The sequence below is a fragment of the Chlamydotis macqueenii genome, chromosome 3 (genome assembly GCF_036417535.1).
Source record: "Chlamydotis macqueenii isolate bChlMac1 chromosome 3, bChlMac1.mat, whole genome shotgun sequence".
Lineage (NCBI taxonomy): Eukaryota > Metazoa > Chordata > Aves > Otidiformes > Otididae > Chlamydotis > Chlamydotis macqueenii.
The window spans coordinates 25,797,099-25,810,101 of NC_141558.1; the positions used below are offsets into that span (position 1 = coordinate 25,797,099).

The 13,003-nt window shown below is 48.7% G+C and overlaps 1 protein-coding gene and 1 long non-coding RNA gene across 4 annotated transcripts in view; one reads left to right on the forward strand and one right to left on the reverse strand.

The window, feature by feature from the left end:
* The window catches only part of ELOVL5 (ELOVL fatty acid elongase 5), a 37,556-nt gene extending 28,283 nt beyond the window's left edge, over positions 1-9,273 (reverse strand). The window contains exon 1 of one of the 3 annotated variants that reach the window (XM_086743761.1): positions 9,203-9,273. The gene's annotated coding sequence lies outside the window, so the exon portion shown is untranslated. Of the gene's footprint in view, positions 1-2,629; positions 2,641-6,724; positions 8,079-9,202 lie in introns of those variants that run through there. The other 2 variants (XM_086743762.1, XM_086743763.1) reach the window with 2 other exon arrangements.
* LOC147601203 (uncharacterized) lies at positions 9,237-10,173 on the forward strand. The gene is made up of 2 exons (XR_015258046.1): positions 9,237-9,347; positions 9,840-10,173. It is a non-coding gene; the product is annotated as an uncharacterized LOC147601203 (long non-coding RNA).
* The last annotated feature ends 2,830 nt before the right edge of the window (positions 10,174-13,003 follow it).

Sequence of the window (13,003 nt, forward strand, 5' to 3'; positions counted from 1 at the left end):
TACACTGTAAATGGTAGTTAAAACCTGGTGACATCTCTGTGTTCTCATAGAGTGTGTCCTTCAGGACTCAAATTCGTATTTTAAAAGCTTCTTAAATGTGTATTTTAAGACACAAAGTCAATCTCCACAAACGCTTAGACAACTGAACTGTGCCATATGGAACCAATACCCGCATTGGCGCATTGCTTCGGCCTGACATGTTTTGTGAAACCAAGAAGTATTCAGTCCACGCAGCTGGAAATTCATGATAGCTCTGCAATTGCTCCTGTACAGTTTCATTTTCAATCTTACCTAAACAAACTCTGCACTGAATTTAGAAGGATTGAGTCAATTAGATGGACTGAAAAAAAATGAGAGAAAAACCTTTGAAAACAACATTAGCCATCCCTTCCTGTATCTTAATGCACCCACTTAGCAGTCATGATAGAACAAGAAATCAATATAAAGAAGTACCAAGGGATGTTATTTTTGTTCTGTAAGGCACGGTCAGACTCCTACCCTGCTTTCACTTGCTTCAAAGGGAGATGACACTCATTTTGAAAAGGCAGAAAAAAGGGTACGGAAGTTAGAGGTTCCGGGAACCTGCCAAGTAAGAGTGGAGGACTGAGTACGGCCTCTGGAGAATTACTTGGGAACTTGTTGAAGGCTGCAAAACCAGAGGACAGAGCTCCAGCCATTAAAACTCCCACGACAAGTGGTCCGACACCATCAGTGGCTCCAGAAACGGCTCACGCTGACGTACAATTTTTACCTGTAGGCAAGAAGAGGCAGCAGCAGCAGCTGCAGGGCAATGATCCACATTGAAACATGGTGGCCTTTCTATGAATACCTGTATTATTATCATTTTTTCTCCTCAACTGAATAGACAAGGCTTCCCAAACGCAGCACTCCTTATTGACTTGCTTAGTGCCACCTCTCTCCATCTCTGTTTAATGGGCCTGCCACTCTATATATCGCTGGCATTCCCTCATATTTACATCTTCCTCTAGCCCTTACACTATATTTTAACCTCTTGCAGAAGGTGATGAGGCCACCCACTCAAAATTTACCAGCCCATGGTCAAGTCTGGAAGCTGGGGCTGAGCAAGCCTGGCCACTTCTGCTGTAGCTGGAGCAAACAAGCGGTGGCAGAGGTGACCGAGATGTAAGCTGTGCCTTCTGGGCAGCATGCAAGTCGGAATTCAAGAAAATACAAAAAAAAATCTGCTCAAATCTTTCACAAGAGGCTTTTCTGCTTATGCCTGTAAAGGAGGCAGAGAAAAATCCATAAGTAGCCAGGCCTGCTGGACTAGCAGCTTATTTTCCATCACTATATGACATGTCTTAATAAAAAAAGAAAATGCTGAACTGCGTTACAAGCGCAGGTATTTTCCCCATTAATGAGACTGCATGCAGTAAGTCAAGCTCACAAGACTAATGTAAAGCTTAAGAACACACCAAAAGGCCACTGTACACAAGTGAGCTGAAGGACAAATATATAACACAAGGGATAAATGCATGACCACAATTCAGGGCAAACGGCTGAGAGCTTGCACCAGTTCACAGGGTCTGCAATCAGACAGGAGCAACCTCTCCGTGCCAGTACTGCTGAAGAGAAATGAACCACCAAACCAGAATCATTCAGCAGGGCCTGCTGTGATAGGATGAGGGGTAATGGTTTTAACATAGAGGGAGGTAGATTCAGATTAGAAATTAGGAAAACTTTTTTTTACAATAAGTGTGCTGGAACACTGGAACAGGTTGCCCAGAGAGATGGTAGATGCCCCATCCCTGGAAATGTTCAAGGCCAGGTTGGATGGGGCTCTGAGCAACCTGATGTAGTCGGGGATGTCCCTGCTCCTTGCAGGGGGGTTGAACTAGATGACCCTTGAAGGTCCCTTCCAACCCTAACCCTTCTATGATTCTATGAATCAGACATTCACCATAAGCATCTGCCATCCTGCAATCCACATAAGCATACCCATAAAAACACAAGCACAACTAACTGTCATTGTGTCCTTCAAAGCCCAAATCCAGATTCCGGTGCCTCTACCAACATTGTCTTGCAGCTACCACATGAGGTCTTGCTCAAAAGCATGCCAGCAGCCACATGAATGAACTGAACACATACACACGCTTTTCGGTAAGCACACGTGTCATGCACCCAAACGAGCATGCCATTTGAACTTCAGAAGGCAAAAAGCTTTCTCAAGTTTCTCTCTCTAAAGGGTGACGTTAAACATTAGAGAACAGCATCCTCCTAGCCAGCTAAAGGTTTAATTGTTGTTATTTAAGTCAAAGGTTCTCCCTACTGCTTGGCTAGGAGATTATTCTCAAAACAATGATTCAAAACACAGTATTTTAAAAAGCGCCCTGGGAGCAGGAGATAATCCTTCAGGAAAAGGTTAACAGAAGCTTTCTGATTAAATTAAGTGCATAGAAATAGCACAGCTAAGGGGAAGCCTATAAAGGTTAAGGTACAAAGGTCTACAGTTTCCCAAGTCTTCCTCATTTCGACTGAAACCGAGCCTGAGGACACAGGACCAGCTCAAGAACCAGACCCTATGTTCAGACTCCTACATTGACAATTGATAAAGTAGCAGCAAACGTACGAGTAGATCTATTTTGCTCATTTCTAAAAGCTTCAAGACCTGATTGGATCTTCAAGACCTCTGTCTGAACACGGATGCCATGGTTTTAGCTCAGCAGAGGCAGAACTCCTACTCCATCAAGCTGCAGTCTGCTCCAAGCCCACAACCGTACAGCACCTAAGGGAAGAAGGCATTTGCCTGTAACTAGTGCTTCTAGGGGCTCCTCAGCCAACAAGGGCACAAGAGAAACACTGCCTTAATCTGAAATTCTTCCCAGCAAGTTTGTAACAGCATAAGGTAAGGGGAGGGGAAAAATAATAAAAAAATAAATAAATAAAAGAAGAGCAAAATAAGCAGCAATGCACATTTGCATGTTTATGAATTAATTAGCTAAACATATGGCCTAAAACCATAAGATACTTTGTGGTGTATTCATTTTAATAAGCTAAACCACATTATTCCACAAATGAATACTTGCTAGTTTTTGTCTAACACTGCCTTAAGAACCGTGGCACCAACAGAAAGGTCCATCAGCATGCATACGCCTTAAAAGCCAGAGTGTTACTTCAAATGAAGACTACGTCCTTTTGGAAATCAAGTCTAGGTTTTCCAGCAGAGAGCCTGAGCTTGCACACAGGAAGAAAGCAACTACCCTTCCAGTCAAAGCAAAGACAGTCAGCACGAAGAGAAACAGTTTTCTCAAGGTCGCAGAGGGAGAGGAGCGCTTCCAAGCGATGGCAGAAGAGGAACAGTCGCTTCGTTCAAACCACTGACCCAGTGTCTCAGGTGACCCAGGTGCGGTCACGCAGGGATCAAAGAGCAGGGCAGAATTTGCAAATGCAGGGAAAAAAAAAAAAAAGGTTTATTCCATGTTTGTTGTAGATTTACACAGGCAAGTTCTGCCTCCTGTAAATGTTAGTGCAACTCAGCGTATTTAGTCATCAGCCAAACCATCTCACTTGGCAGGCAAATGTTCAGCATTAAGCTCTGTCATGGAGGTCAGTTAAATCCACACAACTTTAGCATAGACACAAGTTCACAGAAGGTTTTTATATTTCTACCTGCTCAGTATGCTGTTGGTCATCAACAAAGCTATCATTAATGAAGCACAACCTCTACAGCTAATAACGCTTTAATAAGGGCACATAAAACATCCAGGTGCAATGGGATGCTGAGACCAACTCTTAAATCACAGCACTGGATTCAGCGTAAGCAGCATGATTCATTTGTTCTTGGAGAAGCGACAATTACACTTCGCAGTACGCATCTGTAAAATCTCTACACCTGGTAAGGGAATTGATTAGACTGCCATTGTGCTTTCTAAATGCTTGACGCTGTGTGTTTCACATGAGTCAACCATTTAATCGAGGAAATAAAATAATTCTCCAACGCACTGAACACAGCAGGAAAGCATTTACCAACCACATACTTTGGACAAGTTTGCTCTTGTGCTCTTATTTACCCTGTAAGATAATGCATCCTAAATGCCAAAACACAAATAGAGAAACCCAGGCAATAAATTTTTAGGAGACTGATTTCATTAAACAGATCTAGGGAGAGCCACTCCGTACACAGTCCACAGCAACTCTGGGAGTTATCTCCACAGTCAGATAGGAGGCAGCATTTATTTGACTTGTCAATCAAAAAAAATCAATCCAGGTCACTGTGTGCAACACCTTTATCAAACAGAGATGTAACTGCTGTTCTGTTGGGCAAAGGGAACAGGCTTCGGTGCCCCCAGGAACCCAGACACAAATCACTTTTACCAGTCATGCCCCCTTAACCCCGCTGCTGCAATACCAAATTTAAACAGCTCTAAAAGGGGCCATAGCAAAGCCATTTCAACTGGAAATAATTTTTTTGAACAGACCAACTTCTATGCAATTCATTGATTATCCTTTTCATTTGTCCTCGTGTGTGATCTTTCATCTAAGGGAAAAAGCGTTTCCAATGCTAGCGTGCATAAATCGTCTGCATTGCTGGAGTCTTCTCCATTTTTAACACATCTAAGAATCACCAAACAAATTAGTGACTATATCGCGTATGACAAAACAGGATTATTGTCAGTTTTGTGAAGCGTCTGGCTGCACACAGAGAAGCGTGCTCTGACTGGCATGCAGTAAGCATCAATTTCTTAAGTCTATTACACAGTCAAACAGCTTTCAAAAGCACACATTGCATCCTGGAAGAACATCATTTTGTACACCGTGAAAAGGAAAACGCAAGCATTACTGCAAAAAGCTGAGGCCAACAGCCCCCAAAACATTCCTGCATTTAAACAGTTTTATAGATCTCACCCCTATAGGTCTAATTTCAAGCATGGCAATGAAAGAAGGTAACGAAAGAGGATTGAGATTAAGAGGACAAAATGAGCAAGTTGTTCGGTTATGCAAGGGAGGTTACAGCAAACAGCACCATCACCTACACATGCCTTCAGGACCTACACAAAGAGCTTCCAAATCTAAGTGGAGCTTTAGTAGCTCTGAACAGGCAACAGAGTTTGCTTGTGACCCATCTCAAGACAGCATGCCATTCCATTTTACTCCCATTTACCACGGGAGTGAAAGAAAAGCCAAGAAATAATAGGGAGAGGTATTTGTGACTCTGCTCCTCAGCAGTGAAAGAGCATCCCTGCTTCTGTTTGTTCAGAGTCAGAGAACAAACCCTCAATGTCTGAAATGAAAAAAAAACAACCCACACCACTAAGAGCCCATTTGCTTCCCACTCCCAAGGAGCCTCTCCAGCACGACCTGTCCCAGGAGATGACTCTGCACAGGGCACGGGAGCTCCGGCTTCTGGCCACTGCGGCAGGAACCACTGGCCAGGCAGCAAGCAGAGCGCTGCCTAAGCCATCTCCTGTGCCAAGGCAAGATGACATCCGAAATGCCACCGAGCCCACACTCCCACCTGATCACTGCCCCGCACCACCACACCGCTCCTGCCCTACCCATTGGGCAGCAGCCGGGATTAACGCTCATCGGTGATATCTTTTTTATCAAGCTAGCTCCAGGAGGGACAGAGGAGACAACAGGATATGGAGGCATGATGCTGTTTTATCATGGGACTGCATGCAATTGCTGTTTCACCCCATGATTTGTCCTAGCGTTAACTGGGAGACTGGCTTCATCCGCCTCCGAGCGAGGACTGCTGAGAGCAATAGAAGACAGGCAGAAGATGAGTATTTTAACCTTGTAAGCACCACCACCTTGCTCTGTACGGGTGGTTTGTTTTCTTTTCCTGAGCTCAGCTGAAACAGAAGCTTTTGATGTCGCAATGTTTGCTGCCCCAAAAATGAGGAAGGTAAAGGAATGAGGTCAGCTCAGTACTTGAGAGCGTTTAACCAAATACCAACTGAATGTCACTCCATGCTTCCCAAGGGGCAGCTCTGGATCGCTCTCAGCGCCAGGCTTTCCACCTGCGGCTGCCTGACTTGATCACCCCAAAAATCCGAATCTTCAGACAGATTTCCAAAAATCTGCTCCTAGCAAGTCACAAAAGAACAAGCAATTAAGGGTGCTGCTCAGAGGCCTGATGGATTTACAGTATTATTTCCAATTTACTTTTTTTTTTTCCTGTTAATCGTATCTTCTCTAAGTTAATGCCTCTTGTGAACAACACAAAAAGAAGGTCACCAGGGAAAGAAGAGATTAGACCAGAGAATTCAAAATATTTTATTTCAGCTCTGGCTGTACTAAAGGCAAGGAATGCAACAAGAGGAATTCTTGCTGAGAAATGTAAAGACAACATCAACGTACTAAAAATACTGCAATAAGTTTACCCAAAGGCTGGTCAAACAGCTCATAAGCAGAGAAATGTTAACGATTCATGTACCAAATATATGTGAGTTTTGATCAAAGATACCCCATTTGATCGGCTGCTGGTACAGAAAATGCACTAAACCACACAAAGTACAATTGCTTTTCAAAAAAGCACAGTGAGGCCAACAAGACCAACAGCGAGACCCGTCCCCAACTTGCAAGACAAAGCTACATTGCGTATTAGTTTCACTGCTGCTCTCTCTGGTTGCATTTGAATGCTAAAATACTGGAGACTTCTGTTAAATTAGTTCACTTGCAATAAATTCACTTAGCTGCTTATGGATAAAAAAAATAAAGAAGTCCCTGAGTGCTACCAGCACACATACGTAACCCGTACCTTGTAAGAAATTCAGTAAAATCCAGCAAAATTCTGGCAGGTCTTTTAGTGTCCTTGACCCCTGTCAGCTGGCAACAGTGTCTTTGAGGGCAAACCCACTATTAACTTCAGCAAACTCGGCACAGAGCTCCCTTTCATCTGCTCCTCAGTTCATGTAAAGCTGGAAAGGGATCTCCACCCGGCTGACCCCAGCCATCTCCAGGCACCACGAGTTTTCAAGGGAAATCCTCACTCCCTGCGTGGGAGCACAGCTCCGCCCGGGCAGAGCACATGCCTTGGCTACTCGCTGCTCTGAAAACACATTATGCCTAGTGCACCCCACATACATCCGTACTTTTATAAGGAACTCTAGCTTTCCCTGCTAAACAGCATCAGAGGATCACAGGTGCCACAGGCTCACTCTCCCTGACACGGCTTACATGTCTGTTCACAGCAGTGAGGACACGCCAGCAGTCATCTCTAGCTATGGGGTTTTCTAAAAGCAGAGAAAAAAATCTCAGGTTGTGCTGAAGGAACGGGGAGGCCTTAGAGTGAAATATCAGAGTTATATCACAAAACTCTTCAGCATTATTCACGAGCTTGTATTATAAATAAATAAATTCCCTCCCTCTAGACTAGCAGCTTAATACTGATGCAGCCACACTGCATCAGCCCGTTATCTACAAAAATGACACAGCTGCAAACCCCTCCATCCAGCCAGGGCCACTGGCGATAATTTAAGCCGACGGTTTAAGGCAGCAGGCATGCAGCTGCCAAGTCCTGGCAGACAGCTGCTCTTGCAGAGATAACCTCACCCTGGAAGCAACCTAGCCCAAAACTCCGGCGAAAGGCTGCATTGCTGCCGGAGACGCCTGCACTCTTGCCCTCCTCTGGTTTCAGCTGCAGGGTGTGTTTCCATTTACACTGAGCGGTTTTGGAGACTTCCTGATCGGAAGCATCCTAACTGCAGCTGTGCCCCTGCCTTGTCTTCCCTCGCCATGGCTAGCAGCCGACTGAGCTCTTTGCTCCTGTTTTTTTTACCGTCGCTCCGAGTCCTCTGCCGCTGTACCGAATCCCATGCCACCAGACATCACCCAAAGCACCGAGGATACCGATGAGCCATACGGGGCACTGCCATTCAACCGTGGCTGGGACAAGGAGTGGGCAGTGCATCCGGCTGCCGGAGGGAGAAATCTGGTCATCTGCCAGGAGCCCTTCTCGCTGAGCAAGCCAAGGTGTTACTATTCCTGCCCCAGTCTGCAAAACTGGCCTTTTGCCTGCAGATTCAGGGCGCAGATTGGTGCCGGAAAGCTCTCTCCGGAGTCGGATCCTCAGCTGCTGCGGCCCTGGAAAGCTGGGGAGATTGAGGGCAGAAAAGCAGCCAGCGCAGGCTGGGAAGGACGAAACACTTAACTGGCCCAAGATGCTACTCCGCACAACCCCGAGCGCTGCCAGCTTTTAACGCTGCTGATGCCCGAGGGTTTCCAGGAGATGGAAGAGACAAAAGCAAAGTCATGAAGTTTTTAAGAAGGTGCCCGCACACGCGCCTGACACACTGACACATTTCTATCGCATGCCCTTCGTTTTCCACTAATTTCCTAACGCCTGCACCGCGCAGACATCCCGATTTCAAACCGGGCGGGCACCCCGCCGAAGCTCTGCACATCCCCGCGGCGCCAGTTCAGCGGGGCGCCCGCCCCGTCCCGCACACAAACCCGGCATCCCCGGCACCGGCGGCTCCACTTCCAGCAACGCGGCCGGGGGCGGTGAGCGGGACCACGGGCTCAGGGGAGGAGGAGGGGGAGGAGGAGGAGGAGGACGAGCCTTCCCTTCACTTCCGAGCCCGACGAGACCTCCCCGCTGTCCCGGGCCTGGCCCCACGTCTCCCCGCGCTCGCCCGATGCATACACGCACCCCACGGCGGGGGAAAAACGGGTCAGGGGTTTTTGGTTTTTTTTGTTTGTTTGTTTCGAGCCGTAGCAGCGCTCAGCCCTCCCCGGGGAGGCAGCGTACGGCCAAGGGCCGCCTCCTCGCCGTGAAAGGCGGCCGGGGGTGGGGGGTTCCCCGCTTCCTGCCCGTGTTATTCCTCCCGACTCCGGCGGAAGGAGCCCCCGCCGCCGCCCCGGGATGCAGTAGCCATGGCAATGCGAGATTGCATCATGCTCTCCACTAACTGCGCCGGGGGGAGACGCTCCCGGCGAAAACCCCGGCCCTTCCGCCGCCCCGTCCGGTCCGTCCCCTCCCTCTCCCGGCCGGCTGGCCCGCCCGCCGCTGCCGGCCGCTGCCGGCCCCGGCCCCGGCCCCAACCCCGCCGCTGGCCGAGCCTGCCCTTCCGCCCCGCCGCCGCACTTGTTGCGCGCCCCGCGGAGCGGCGGCGCCCCCCGCCCGCCGCGGCCCCCATCTGGTACCCGCCTCCCCCTCCCCCTCCTCCTCCGCCGGGCTCCGCCGCCATGCGAGGAGCCCCGGCGCTGCCCTCCGGCCCGGGGGCCGCGGCCCTACCTAACGGCAGCAGCGACGGCGGCGCTGGGGGCGGCGGGCGGGCACCGGCCGGTTCTGTCACGCTGCGGTGCCGCGGGGGCGGGGCCGCGGGCGGGCGCGGGGCGGAGAGGCCCCGCCCCCCAGCCGGCCGTGGGCTGACTGTGACGTAAGAGTGGTGCGGGGGGCTAACAGCGGAGGGGAGGGGGGCGCTATGACGTCACGGCCGCCGCGGGCCAATGGGGCGGCCGAGGAAGGTTCGGGAGCGGGCTGGGGGGAACGGTGCTGGCTCCGTGGGGGGCGTGGGGCGGGGGGTTGTGAGCCGCCTCCAGCGGGGCGGGACCCCGCGTCCGATCGTGCGGATGAAAGGAAATTTCGAGCGGCTCCGCGTTGGGTGCGGGTGTCCCAGCCTGGCGGTGGAAGCGGGAGGCCCCTGTGAAAAACAATAGGGGATCATGTAATTAAAGACTATCGTAATGAGATGAGCCGCGGGCCCCAAATAAAGGTCGCGGGGAAAAGTGGCTCGCTCCTCTGTGCCCTGTGTTTTGAGTAATGGGCTTTGCAATGCCGTGACGATCTGGAGTACGAGCGCAGGGTGTGATAAACGTGGGGTTTTAACTTGGTGGTATAATAAACCCCCGGGTTCGGTTGTGTCGTTTAGATGCATGTGCCGAGCCCGTCCCCGCAGTGTCAGGTGTCAGAAGAAGGGATCTCTGAGCACCTGCTTTGGCCCCTCTCCAGCGGCCAGGATGCTCCACAGAGGAAGAAAAGCCCCTCACTGCAGATGCTTCATCACCTCTGTGAGGTCCTGATGGGGTGATAGCGAGGGAGCCTTGGCGTTTTGGCCAACATGAAGAACGCAGTTTGTTTCTTTCCCTCTCTCACGTACCCTCCCCGTGCTGGAAGGTGACCCCCCAGCCAAGAGTTTGTTCCATCTCCTTGCTCATTAAATGAAAACATTACATGAATAAAGAGCAGCTTTGCTTTGCAAAGGAGAGGAGTTGAGCAGCAATTTGCATGGGTTTTATTCAAGTTGGGGTAGCTGTGCTCAATGAGAAGCAGTTAGCGATTTGGGAAAGCTGGAGGAGAAAGCGTTTCCTGGAGCTTCCTCTGTGGCTAACTGTGATGACCGTGATCCAGTAGCTTCTCCCGGGGGACACGCTGGCCCCATGTCCATGGTCATTCAGCCAAAGCAGTGTGTTGCAACCTCAGCTAACCTGGTTGAGCTCAGTGGGCAAACAGTTCCCAGAGGTGATGCTCAGCTGTAAACAGGCAACGCGATAAGGCGGCGTGTTTGCTCAGCGGGAGCAGAAACGATCTTCCTTCAGCTCTTACTGGGACAAGAAAAAAATCTCTCTCCAAAGCAGACATCAAGGCTATGCCATAGTTTTTTGTTTAATCTTATTTCTTTATCAGAGTAAGATGTTAACAGGAATGCTTTTTGGTTTGAGTTGATTTTTTTTTTCTTTTTGTTTTAAAGCCCAAGTCTCCATTTCCATTTCTCTTTGAACCCCTGTATAATTTCTGTGTGTGTTTGAGGCTTTGTGGCATTTTTCAGTAAGGTATGAAAACTCAAAACTGTCCTCGCCTATGCGTTTTAACACTTCAGAAAAAAAAAAAACAACCCAAAAGCCAGCACAACTCTCAAGTGAGTATGCCCTTCTGAAGGCCCTTTGCCCAAGTTTGTGTTTTGGAGGTTTCTGAGGCATCCCTTCTTGTCTGAGAGGAGTCAAGCAATCTTGCTGCTAGCAAAATTAATGGAATAAGACACAAGTCCCATTTTTTGTCACTTGACCTGAAATGTCGTGAGTTCATTGAAACGTGACCAGCGTTAGGTCTTTTCACATCTGTAAATCTGAACTTGACTTTCAAATGTGCTTTAAATAAAGTTGCTTCCCAATGGGTGTACACATTTGTTTTCATGGTTTATTGATGAGAGATGATTGCACCAAGTGTTACTTTCACAGCCCAAACAGCTTTCTAAATCTGGAAGATGCTTAAATAATTAAGACTCAATCTGGTGGTTTAAAAATAAAAAATAAGAGCCATTTGCAACTTTAGATGCAAAAAAAAATGATGGAGCGGGGCGTAGGGAGCATAGGCAGAGAGATGGGTGGTAGCTGGCAAGCGAGTGGCATCCAGTGCAGGAGAGTGCATCCAGTGCTGCCTGGTACCCACGCCGTGTTGGGCCCTGCCCACAGTGCCGGCAGGCAGGGGAGCGTGCCCCGAGCCCACCGGAGACTGGCATGCATCCGCTGCGGCTCCCTCTGCCACAGAACTTGCTCTTTTCACTTGGTGGTGGAGTTTTTAATGAGGCTCTGTACGCCCGGGGTGTGGAGTAGCTGGCAACTGGACAGGGGGAATGCAGCTGCTGATTGGGGGGAAAGGATGAAGCTGGGGGGGACTTTGGCTTTGCCAGCTGGGTTGCAGCGAGAGACTCCGTGCCCGCCCACGGAGCTGCCAGTCCTTCCCTCTCCTGGCCTCTCCAAAGTGCTCATGCTGTTATCAGTCAGAGAACAAGAGCAAGGTCACGGCGTGGGAAATGTCGGTTCAGAATTACTCATTTGGGAGAACTAAGCAAATAATGCTGAATGTTTTGGCACTAAACATTTGTCATTTAATGAGGGGTAGGGGCTGGCCAGTGTCATTCTGGGCTGAAGATGTACTGAAGCCCAGCATTGTACCTGTCCTCTTGGAGCATCTCTAAGGTCGTCAGGAGTGAAGACATCGCCATTGATCTCCCCACTGGGTGCTGATGAAATTGCTGCTGGTATGTTTGCTCAGGACGGGCTTCAGAGATCTCGTTATCAGAGGGGGATCAATTATGCTGGAGTTCAGAGAAGAGCCAATTAAACATTATTAGGGATTTAGACAGAAAGACTGCTAGGACAGGTTTAAAATAAGTTATACCTTGCATTCAATTTTCACCTGTTTCTCATGACTATTTTAATCCTGCTTTTTGAGAGAGAAGAGGCAGAATCTGAGCACTGCAGAAAGCCGAGTCTTCCTCTCAAACCCAGGGGTGACCCAGCCTAGGCAGCAGCAGCAGAGGTGACAAGAGGCCTCAGCAGATATCGTTATCCTGACGAAATCAATGGTAAGCAAAGGGAAGAGGTTAAATAGATGCTAGCCTTTGAGAGTATGAGTAGGAGGAGAACAGGCTGGAACAACTGAAAGTGAAGAGTCGGTGGGGGCTGCAGCAGTGGGGAGATGAAAGAGTTTGGCGTACAAGGTCCATCGGTGTGGTGTTTGAAATTAGCCTGGGTAGAGTGATAGAAGTGTGCGTTGCAGGGAAACAAGCCTGAATTGTCTTCTTTGAGGAGGACTGAGCTACTAAGTCTTTTCTGTCTTCTTTTTAAAAAATCTATTAGAAATCCTTGCTATGCCTGTTTAGTAGTGCTTCATCATACACACTGTAATGAATAGGTCCTTGTTTTGATTAGAAACAAATTAATTCAGTTTTTTTTTTTTCAGAAATAAATTAAAAATTTGATTACAACAAATAACCATCATTTGCCACTCAGTCATCTTAACGAGAATTTTCAGTTCTGCCTATGTTTGCCTTGGCTCCCCTCCAGGCTGACTGCGGTAGCTCCATGTTATCAGCAAGATAAGTGAGATGCAATTACAGTTTTCTTTAAATCAAACACTGGACTAAAGTATTAGGCTTGAAATTTCAGCATCTATCTCTTCCGAATATGGCATTGTTCTGGTTTTGTTTAGTGAGGGGGGCCTAAGGTGGTAGCTTCTGTAGGAAACTGCTAGAAGTCGCTCCCCTTTGTTCAGTGGACTCGGACGGACCTAGGGCAGACGAAGGCCGAGCCA